Source organism: Nylanderia fulva, unplaced genomic scaffold (genome assembly GCF_048542155.1).
Source record: "Nylanderia fulva isolate GAGA-0341 unplaced genomic scaffold, ASM4854215v1 Scaffold218, whole genome shotgun sequence".
Taxonomy (NCBI): Eukaryota; Metazoa; Arthropoda; class Insecta; order Hymenoptera; family Formicidae; genus Nylanderia; species Nylanderia fulva.
In genome coordinates, this window is record NW_028190283.1 from 1 (window position 1) to 12,308 (window position 12,308).

Here is a 12,308-nt window from a genome sequence, read left to right on the forward strand (position 1 = left end):
TTCTCAATATTTTATATACAAAATTTTTGAAACAAGATCGACGAAAAATTAATATTTTATGAGATACTTACGTTCATGCAAAATAATGTGTTAAAGATGTAAAATACCCTGTTAAATATTCTCTTTGTGATTATCTTATTCTTACAACTTATTGTTTTAATAATTATATTTCACTTTTACGCGATATTTTTATTCTTTTTATTATTCCCCTTATTTCTATATGTGTATATCGTCTATAATTCTTATAATTTCTTTTTTTTAATTGCATCTTTTGCTATTTTTATTTGTTTTCGAATTATTACCCTGTATACATATATATATATATATATATAATATTTCTTTATAAAATCAATAAAATCAATGTTTACAAGCAACTATTATAATAAATATATATATTTATATATTTAAAATACATCTAATATATATAATTTTGATTTAAATCGTAGCTCCCTTTATACTGCGCATGATGCAACACGCCTTAACCGAACAAATATTTTGGAAAATCGTTCGTTTATATACAAACAGCAAGTGAGTAATATAGAATATAATATAACAAAAATAAAATTACATAACTTAAATAATGTATAATAATAGAAGTTTTATAAAATGTCCCTTAATTTTCTTGCTTCTTCTGACATTATTTCATAATGGTGTTTTTTAGTTTTACAATTCCGCTATTTTTCTTGTTTTTCTACTAAATTTATTTTTAATTTCATTATTTTTACTATGAAAACCGCTTTTGTAGAAAGAAGTTGTTGATTTATCGTTGTCTCTCTTTCATATGCAGCTTCATTGTTGTTTTGTTTATTTTTGTTTCATAATTTGTTATTTTTTGAAAATAATTTTTAAAATTATTTTTATTCTTTTTATTATTTCCCTTATTTATATATATGTATATTGTCCATAATTCTTATAATTTCTTTTCTTTTAATTGCATCTATTGCTATTTTTTATTTGTTTTCTAATCTTTTTTAACAGGTTATTAAATATCTAACATCTCTTTTCCATTACCTTCTCCATTTTTCATTATTCTTCTCTCGTAGATCTACCTACTTATTTTTCTGATTTTTTGTTTTGTCTTTATTTTCTTTTAATTTGTTTTGTTATTGTTCAAAATCATTTTATAACTCTCCCAATACTTTGTTCAAATATAATTTGTTTTAGTGCTTTAATGAAAAATTAAATAATATATTATTTAATTGCATTTAAAATTATGTTATATTCTTTATTATCATAATATAAATATAAGATATATAAATAGATATATAAATTTATAAAGAAAAATGCAATTTTATATTTTGTTTCTTAGTATTTATTAAAATGTTTTATAACATAAATATTACACAAACAATTTTCACGTATTTGTAATGTTTTTCTACATATTTTAAATTTTTTGTGAATTTAGCCAATTACATCGCCCAAGTTTTATTAATTTTATGAGGGAAATTGCAGAATCACAAACAGATGATGATCTACGTTACTTGCATAATTGGGATTTGAAAAAGCATTGTCCTCTCATAAAAATAATACGAGATTATAGTCATCCGCTGTACGAAACATTTTTCCGATGGTCCATAGAAAATATTAATGAATTAGAGATTGATTGATATTTTACAAAAATAAAATTTTAATAACTTAAATTGTATATATTTGTTACACGTAACGTTTTGACCAACAGATTTAGAATATAATCATGTTAAATCACTATATTCCTTATTAATTTGATTGCATAGAAGATATTTAATTATCACGCACATGATTTTATATAATAAACAATTATCTCATCAATATGAATATGTGCAGATATAATATAATAAATATAAATATGTGAATATATTATTCTGTTTGCAATTTTTAATTATTAAATTATATTATTTCCAAATTATATGCATAATAGATATGCAACAAAACTATTATTATTAACAATATATATTTGCAATCCAGATATTATATAAAACTATTCACACACAAGAAAAATAATATTTTGAAAAGTAATTGCTGGTGTACGATTACATTTTTGTTTAATTGGCAAACAAATATTTAATAAAATTTATTAATTTAAAAAAAGGAAAAAGAAAAATGAATCTTTTCAATATAAAACAAATATAAATATATAAATAAATACATAATAACAAAATATATACATTCTAAGCATTTAAATAATAATACAATTTTAAAACAAGACCATTTATATAAATATTTATATACAACGTATTCTAATTATGTTATTCAATATTTTCCAATATTTCTCTCTAATAATTTATTTATAATAATTAAACACAATTTGAATGTAATACGTGATTGCCATTTTCCAAATTATGTAAGCGATTATCTAATCGTGTACATAAAATTTTTCAAATATTTCAAATATATATCAATTGAGATATTTAATTTGAAATATTTATTTTATTATTATTTTGTACATATGCACAAAACATAACTTCGGAATATTTCAAATACATATTAATTGAAATATTTAATTTCAAATATTTATTTTACTATTATTTTGTAAATATACTTAAAACGTTACTTTCGGAATATTGCATATACACACCAATTGAGATATTTCATTTGAAATATTTATTTTCATATTATTTTGTAAATATACCTAAAACGATAACTTTGGAATGTTTTAAATATATATCAATTGAGATATTTCATTTGAAATATTTTTAATATATACTATGATGAAATATTTCAATTGTAACATTTATGATTTATATCAAAAACAAATACGAAAATGTATCATTTGAAATCTAAATGAAACAATTTGAAACATTGCATGTATATTTCATGTTTAGTGGGTTAACGTTAACAGGAATTTTCAAGATCTCTGCAAGGTCGAATGAATATCAGCATCATCTGCCTTTCTTCACATCCTATGGTGTTTGTTTGAAACATTTTTTCGTCTTGCATATTTAACAAGTTTATTTAAATGTCGTAGGAAGTTTTATTATCAATAAATCATCAATGCCTCTTAAAAATTCTTGTTTAATCTGTAAGTAAATCCTGTATTTATAAATCTTGTTTGTACAGAAATACCTATTTCATAAGTATATTTTGTACTTATTAAATATCTCGAAAGTATATAGGAAAATTTCAGACAAAAGTTGTTTAGTTTAAAGGGAAAACAAAGATAGGCATTTAACTTCGATTGGTATTCATCATTTTGTGCATAAAAATCTTGAGGTAAGATTATTGAATCAAATATTGTGAAGAATCGATATATTAAAAAAAAAATAAAATGTTTCTATTTATAAAAAAATTAGATTTACTTCAAATTTTCGATTATGATTTTTAATTTTAAGAAATTTTAGGTCTACTGCATTGATGATTTATTTACAATAATAATAAATAAATACTATTTTGACGTGTCAATGTGATTACGTGAATTACAAGTACTATACAAAAGAAACTTTTTTATTTTACAGATCCGGAAAAATAAAAAAAAATTAATCGGCTGCTCTGTATAAAATAGGCGCTGTATAAACCCCTCAGGAGCACTACAGACTCATCCCTGTAGTGTACGGGTGTCGCAATCCCGAGGTACCCGAGCTGGAGTGCGTGCGAAGGATGAATGGGGCGTGATGGGCGTGCAGGCCCTAAAAAGGACTTGTCCACTGCACTAGGTGAAGGAAAACACCGAAGATAACACCCGGGGGGGAGGCCCCGTTAGCTGAGTAAGGCAACCTCCTAAGGGGAAGGAAAACCCCCGACAGAAAAAACCAATTTTTCTTTTCAGATATGAGCAGTTCCGAGAAGAAAGCGAACGTCCTGGGTTCGGATACCAGGAACCGGCGTGGGGGGGGGGGGGGTGCAGGCCTGGCTCCCTCCATGTCGTCAACAGACGACAGGTCGTCCACGGATTTGCCGGCTGGGTCCGTGGACTGGAATACGACAGTGCCGAGGAGCAGGACAGAGGATGAGGTGGAGGATCAACTCATCCAGTTGGATATCGCCTGGGAGGAGCTGGGTGAGGATGACGATCCGAGCGATCTCGTGATCAAAATCCGACACGCCCTCCAGGACGAGAACGTTCGTGCCTTTCGTTGGTTAGGAGTATACGGGCACCTTAAGGCGCACCTTCGAAATTATTCGGAGAAGTGTGCCTTAAAAAATATTATAGAGGAGGAGCCTGATCTCCGGGACAAGGAGATGGAGGTGATCCGTGGGGACTCACCGCGGGATGTGCCTCCTAAGGTGAGTGGACTGGGTGACGGCGCATTGGGCGCTGCCTCTGCCCCCCTTGGAGGGCCTGGTGGCGCGCTTGATGTGTTGGAGCCCAGTATTCTTCATAGTCCGGTGGAAGTCCATGACGGGGAGCAAGCCCTGTCGGATAACTGCCGGGCTCACTTGGAGGAGATCGAGAGGCTCAAGGGACGCGTTGGGGAGCTGGAGGCGAGCAATCAAAAACTCCGCAAGGAGTTGGAGGTTGTTCGCAGTATGCTGGTTCCCCTTCCTCCCTCTTCTGGGGAGAAAGAGGCGCCTCCCACGAAGAAGAGATCGAGGCGGAGACGGGACAGGGAGGTGGTCTCTGAGCTGGAACCTTCTGGCAAGGAGACCACCTCTGTGACACGGAGGACTCTGTTTGAGTCCTCTGATGCGGCTTTGGGGGGGGATCCACACCAGCAGCTTCTAGCGCGGGTGGATCTCCTCATCGAGAGGCGCGTATCTGGGGCGCTTGAGGGCCTGAGGAGGACTGTAGAGTCTCTCAGGTCCTCTTTGGATTCCCGGGGGAGGGGGACAGGATCTTCCCCCCCGGTCAAGGAGGTTCTCCCCGTCCTTTCGGCACCTGTGCGTGGGAGACGGGGTCGCGGTGCAAAAAGGAAGGTTTCCTTCCCGGGGCTCGGGTCTTTGTCCCCGTCGGTGGCCGTTTTGGCTACCGGGGGGGGTGGGGGCTCGGGTCCTGGGGGGGCCGCGAGGGTGCGATGGGCCCTGTTGGTTCTGGGTCGGGTGCTCGGCGGGGCCGTGTGGCGCGGGCTGCACGTGTCCCGAGTTCCTCGGCAGTCCGACTCTTATCTGCGGGGGGAAAATCTTACGCGGATATCCTTAGAGAGGCCAAGACCCGCGTTGACCCTAAGGAGCTGGGCATTGGCCCCATGTCAATGCGGTTCGGTGCGACTGGGGGCCTGCTTTTGCAGGTCCCTGGAAAAGGCACGGAGGCGAAGGCAAACCTGCTCGCAGATAGGCTGCGGGAGGTCTTCTCGGAGGAGGACGTGGTGGTCTCCCTTCCCCGGAAAACCATGGAGCTCAGGCTCCGTGGGACTATGGGGGAGGGAATCACCACACGGGAAGAAGTTTTGGAGGCGTTGGTGTCTCTGGGGGGATGCAGTGCGGGGGATTTCCGGATTGGGTCGATCCGGCCTCTGCCGCGGTCCCCCTGGAGCACCCTATGGGTGCGCTGCCCGGCGGTAGTTGGCCGTAAGGCCTTGATGGCGGGCAGTTTGGAGGTAGGATGGAACACCCTGGGGGTGGAGCTGCTTAGCGCCCGCCCCTTGAGGTGTTTCAGGTGCCTCGAGTCGGGGCATGCGCGGGTGAACTGCTCGTCTCGGGTGGATCGCTCGCGGATGTGTTACCGCTGTGGTGTCGAAGGACACCAGGCGGCGGGGTGTGTCGCCACCCCTCACTGTCCGACTTGTGCGGACGGCGGGAGGTCGGCTGACCATGTCCTGGGTGGGCGGGGGTGCGTTTCGCCTCCCCCTCCGCCCGGGCAACGCAATACCGGGGCGATGGATAGGCGCCAGGCTCCGTGTCGTCCTGATGGGGGACGGCCTATGGAGACCGAGGCTGCCTCGGCGCGCGCGCGGGCTCTGGGGCCCCCTGTTGGGGAGACGCCTGATAGTCCTGAGTGGACGGAGGTGGACTGCAGTCGGGGGCGGGGGAGGTCACGGAGAGGTGGCTCACCCGTGCCGGGCTGCAGCTCTGCCCCCGATGTTTAGTGTCGGTTTTGTCCTTTGTTGTCGTAGTGTGTAGCGGTGGGTGCGGGGAGTTCTGGGGAGGTTGCCGAAAGGTGACTCTGTGGTCTCTCTGCCCCGCCAAGTTTATGTTGTAGGTTGTGGCGATGGGTGATGGAGTGCCGGGGAGGTTGCCGAGAGGTGACTCCGCGGCCTCTTCACCCACGCCAAGTTTATGTTGTTTATAGTTTTATTGTCTTTTGTCATAGGTGGGAAGTAACAACCCTACCACCTTTATTGTGGTTGGCCATAGCGCCTTGTTGTGGGCCCCCTTGGGGGCTGGGCCTGTGGCCCTTACTATGTATTAATGTGGTTTGTGTACATGTTTCGTGCACGTTATGTACTGTAATCGTCCTGTGACGTTTTGTGTGTGGGTGGGTGACTGCGGTCACCTCACTTACCGGGTTGGCAGAGAAGAGGGGTGGGGGCCCCGCTCTCATTGCACGTCGACCCTGGGAAGTCCGGGGGGAGCTAGTGGCCCGGCTCCCCTCGATGCCCTTTCGGGGCAAGGGATGTCCTCTCCGGGGGGATACCTGTAGTATCCTCTCGGGGGATGTGTCCTTCCTAAAGGACGCCGGTCGGGTGTCCACCGTGAAGTAATGCTTACGCGGTTCCGCGGTGGACAATACCCATATGACCAGGGGCTTCAGTCAGGTTTTAGGTCGGTCCCCCGCCCGATAGTCCCTCGGGATACTACGGGCGGGAATCCACCACGAAGCCTCCTGGCCCTCCCTCAGGGGTCAGGACGGCGAAGTTTGGTTTAGGCAAATTTCCTGACTTAAAAAAAAAAAAAAAAAAAAAGGCGCTGTATAAAAGCTGCCATAAGCGCTGAATTAGAACATCGGCTGCTAATAGCGCTGAATTTTGGCTTGCCCTAGACGCCTGCATCCAATTACAAAAATTAATTTTGTTCGGCCTATTACGTATCCAAACTAAAATTATTCGCTATTATAGCGTTTTCGTCTGTAATAGCGCAGATTTTTGGCTTGCCCGTGGCGCCTATACAATTAGAAAAAGTATTTTTGTTTTGGGTCTATTACACATCCAAATTAACAGTATTCGCTTTTGTAGCATTTTAGTCTGCAATATCTTAGACCTTTCGCCTGCCCTAGGCGTCTAATTAGAAAAATCTTATTTGATACTTGCATCACTAGAAGGCTGCCCCAAACTCCGTATATCTATAACTAAAATTGTCCCAAACAACTGAAAATGGATCATCAGTGTCACAAGTTCCATTATGGCAATAAGGAAAAGAATATTTTGGCTTCCAAAGAATGGTTGACGGAAACGATGATAGACAGTTTCCATGCGCTACTCGGAAGCAATTCTGATTATGCACCTCGACCTGTATGGTTGACAATATTTCCCGATCAGATTGTTCCACTGAATAATTCAAAGAAGAAGCATTTGCAAATACTGCACAGTGATTTTGGTGGTGGACATTGGGTTGCTTGCCATTACGATGCAAAATCTATTATTATATATGATTCTCATGAAGGTAGTCGTAATGCAAATATACAAAATTTGAATGGAGAAATTCGAATTTTTGTGGACAGATTATTTCCCTTTCATGATTGTCAAAACAATCCAATAGTTTTTCCTAAAGTTCAGTCGCAAGGTGACGGTTATAATTGTGGTCCTATGGCAATTGCGATTGTTACATCTATTCTGTTTGGCGTAAATCCTTGCATCGTGACGTATAATCAATCGTTGCTAAGACCTCATTTGTCCGCAATGTTTGAAAAACAAACAATAACTCATTTTCCGTACCTCTATGATTCAATTGCTCCATTAACGCTACTGCCGTTGGAGACATTGAAAAGACGAGAGAAGGATGCACTGAGAAAAAGACTTGCACGTAGTAAGGAAACTGAGGAACAACGTTCGAAACGAATCGAAAAAGATGCTTTTTCTCACAAAGAAAAATATTTTATAAATCCTGCAACAAAACGTCAGATAATGCGTGATCAGTACCATAAGGATCCTGAAACAAAACGTCAGATGGTGCGTGATCAGTACCATAAGGATCCTGAAACAAAACGTCAGATGGTGCGTGATCAGTACCATAAGGATCCTGAAACAAAACGTCAGATGGTGCGTGATCAGTACCATAAGGATCCTGAAACAAAACGTCAGATGGTGCGTGATCAGTACCATAAGGATCCTGAAACAAAACGTCAGGTGGTGCGTGATCAGTACCATAATGATCCTGAAACAAAACGTCAGATGGTGCGTGATCAGTACCATAAGGATCCTGAAACAAAACGTCAGGTGGTGCGTGATCAGTACCATAATGATCCTGAAACAAAACGTCAGATGGTGCGTGATCAGTACCATAAGGATCCTGAAACAAAACGTCAGATGGTGCGTGATCAGTACCATAAGGATCCTGAAACAAAACTTCAGATGGTGCGTGATCAGTACCATAAGGATCCTGAAACAAAACGTCAAAAAATGCGTGATACATATAAAAAAGATCTTGAGGGATTACGTAAAAGAAATCGGGGCGAATACCAAAAAGATGTAGAAAATAAACGGTACGTCAAAAGAAAAAATTATTTAAAAAATGCTGCCCGTGAAAGAAACCGCCAACGAAAATTCAGACAAAAATATCCCGACTCAAAAAAATTGTACAACAAAATGTATTACGCAAAATGTGCCGAGAAATCTATCGTACAAAGATGGAAAATGTTCAAGAGAATGAAGGAAAAATTTTATACCGTTCGATCTTGGCAAAAGTGTTTTAAGTTTCCAAAATATTCAGAGTTTTATTCAACAGATGTCGAGAAAAATTAATAAATCAACAGTATGTGCTCGATTGGAAGCCGAACAGATATTTAAGTGGTGTGTAATAGCAAAAAAATCGTACCTCAATGCAGCAAGAAAAGTGTTTTCATATTTGAAAAACGTTGCTGAAGCTGCGTTATTGCGATTCAATGAATGTAAGACTTTGAAATATCCAAAAAGCGATCAACTTAGAGCTCTTTGTGGCTTATCCAAACCTACTTCACCTTCCGAAGCGTACTTTTATGAAACTGCTTACGAGCAAAGGAAAAAGTTTGAGCAACCACTTATAATGAGACAATCCTCTCCTCACGGAGTAATAAATGTTTTGCCGTTAATAGATAACAATGGTAAAAAGTTAAAAATGTGGCATTGTGATGAGAACAAATGCCACATAAATGATACTTCCATGGAAAAGTTTGTAAAATTTTTGGAACTGTTTGAAGAAGGTACTTTGAAAAAGATAATGAATGTTAAATTCATGGCGCAGCTAAAAAATTGTTCCGTTTCACGTACGAGTAGCAGATTAGGACATCCTCCGGAATGCTATACAAATCCGAATCTTTGCAAGTCATACATTGCAATGATAAACACTTTATCACCTCATTTTCCTTTCGTGAGGAATATTCGAAGAAATGTTTACAAATTGATCGACAATTATAATAAGTTTTGTCAACTGTTTTCATCTTTGAGATTCCTCAATATGGATAAATTAGTTGAAATTTCCAATGATTTTAAGAATAAAGCAAGATTTTATCCAAAAAATGTAACTGATGTTTGTTTGGACGAGGAAAAGATTTTCTCGCAAAATTACGAAGCATTTAAAGTCATGAAAAAGCGATTGTTGGATTTACCACGTATCCCTTGCATTTCTTGCGAAAAATTATGCTTGAGAAGAGACGTTTCTAAGCTCGAGAAGCTGAGGAAAACAATAGACGGACCTTTTTGGAAAGATCTGATAGCAAACGTAACAGAACACAGTAATAATACTGAATTCGTTTGTAAGCTTTGTTTGGGTAAATTTCAAAAAGGTGTGTTGCCTTCTACTTGCATTTTGAATAATCTTGCGATAAAACCATTACCAGATGTTTTGTCAGATTTCAATGATTACGAAAAAATGTTAATCAAGAGAATGAGCAGCTTTCAAGTAGTGCAATTGATGAAAAAAAATAGATGAAATAAAACAATTAGTATATAAGGTTAAAAAATTTAAGTACACAGAGCACCGGAGTTTCTTGGATATACCAAAACTAAACGCTATTTGCGATCTCGATTCGAGATTCTAACGAACGAACGAAACCTAACGAGTTTCGTTTGCTCATTAGAATCTCAAATTGAGATCGCGAATTGCGTTTAGTTTTTGTATATTTAAGAAACACCGGTGCCTTGTGTGCACATAAAATTAAGTTTCGTAAAAATCTTAAATTTCAACGAAACTCACGCACTACCAACCGCGTATAGTCTCTGTATTGTCTCGTTTTTTACATATTTTAACAAATAATTACTTAGAATAAATTTTATATTAATGTACAAAGTAATTTTATATAAAATACTTTAAAAAATATTTTACAAATATATTCCACATTAATACATTGTTATACAAATATAATCTTTTGTAAAATTTTTATAATGCAACTTTTCATAATTTTAGATCAAACAATTGACTCATGTGACAAGTTAAGATGTAAAAACTTCTTCTTTACGGATAATGAAGAAATTGTTTTCTAATGAATTAGCAGTGCAATACAGTTGGTATGGAGCAAAAAAAAAGAAATTTTTTCGCAGCTAAATATCTGCAAAATAATCATGTGTAAGTAATAAATAATAAAAAGTATTTATGAATATAAATTTATATTACTTGTATTTTTTGTATTACTGTTAAATTAATTAAAATTATTTTATAAGTTGAATAAAGATAATATTATTCACATACAAATATCATTTTAATAATATTTAATATTATTTATTTTATTTAATGAAGCAAAAGAAATATATAAAAGTTGAACATTTAAAAAAATTTTTTTAAAGTTTTATATTTTAATTATTCTAACAAATTAAATCTAAAATATATTTCTCTTCAATGTTATTAATAAAAAATTATTTTTTAAAATGTTTTTTTAGGTGTAATAAGAAAAGTACACAAAAATGCTACAGACGATCAAATTTCTAATCCCATAAAAATATGGTTAGCACACGCGAACGCTTTGTTATATCCCTCAAAGATATAACTATTAAGAAATAGCTACTCGTGTTACATCCGCTTGACGACAGACACTGACCGCGTAAAAACGCATACGCTGCGAGATATGCGCGGAACCGAAATTGCTCAACGTGCAAACAAAGCAGAAGGACTTTGAATCTGCTTCGCTTGCACCTAGGTCCTTGACCGAAGAGGCCCGTTGCTAGGCACCCCTTCCGATCAAGGAAATCCCCAAAAGCGATATTATAAAAAGGAAGCAGAAACGCGCCGAATCGCTCAGTCGCAGTCGCAATAAGTCGCTCTCAAGACGCTCCCGCGTCGTTAGTTAAACGACCTCGCTAGCCGCGTGCGATATATAACATCCCTTCGCAGTTGCGCGCGATACGCGAAGTTATAGTTAAACAGTGTCGTTAAACCAATACACGCACAAGTGTAACAGTGGTGAAACAAATAAAAGTCAAGCGGTTTACTTGAATAAAAGTTTTAATAATAAAAAGTGGAGTGCGTTTATTTCAACAACCCGAAATAAGTCCCAACGCCCCGGATCCTCATCCTAATTTGGCGCGACCTTGTGTCTCACCCGAGGCACACAACAGCCTACAAAAGCAAATACCGATAAATATTTAATGTTTGTCTTTATATACATATTTATATATTTAATACAATAATTATTAGTCTTCCGCACACAACTTTTCTGGTAATGTTCCAATAGATAGTTTAATGATTTTTGGCTAATAATTGCTGGTTTTTTGCGTTATATAACTCTGCGTTAATAACTCTGTTTTAGCAATATGGTACAAACTGATGTGCAATGTCGATAGCAATTTGTGTTAAAATAACTTTTTTTTATTTTCAATTTTAAGTTCTTTTGTTACAAATGTAAAATTTATTTTTTCCAAATGATTAATTTTATTTTTTTTTGTTTTTTTGATTAATATTTTATTTTATTTTTATTTTAATATCTCAAATATACAAGGTGTGCGCAACGGAAAGCAGGATAAGGAGGTCGAAAGCGAGAAGACAGAGAAGTACTGCACTTGAAACACGCGTATCGTTAACAAAATATATTTAAACTATTAACACAAAAATACAATTATTTAAACCGCACAGAATGTACCAAAAGATAGCCGAGTCGCACGTATTAGAAAATACAATAACCGAGAGAAAAGCCGTGTTGAAAATAAAGTACTGAGTATCCGCAAGCAACGGTAATTAAACGTGAAAAAGACAAGCAATCTTTTTCGTAAAGTAGAAGCACACTCTTGACGCGACAAGCAATCGGAAAAGAGCGCTGCGGTCACGAGAGAGGAGGTTTATATAGGCCTGTATTTCTAGAATATTCGCGAATATTTTTCTTATTTTATCGTTCG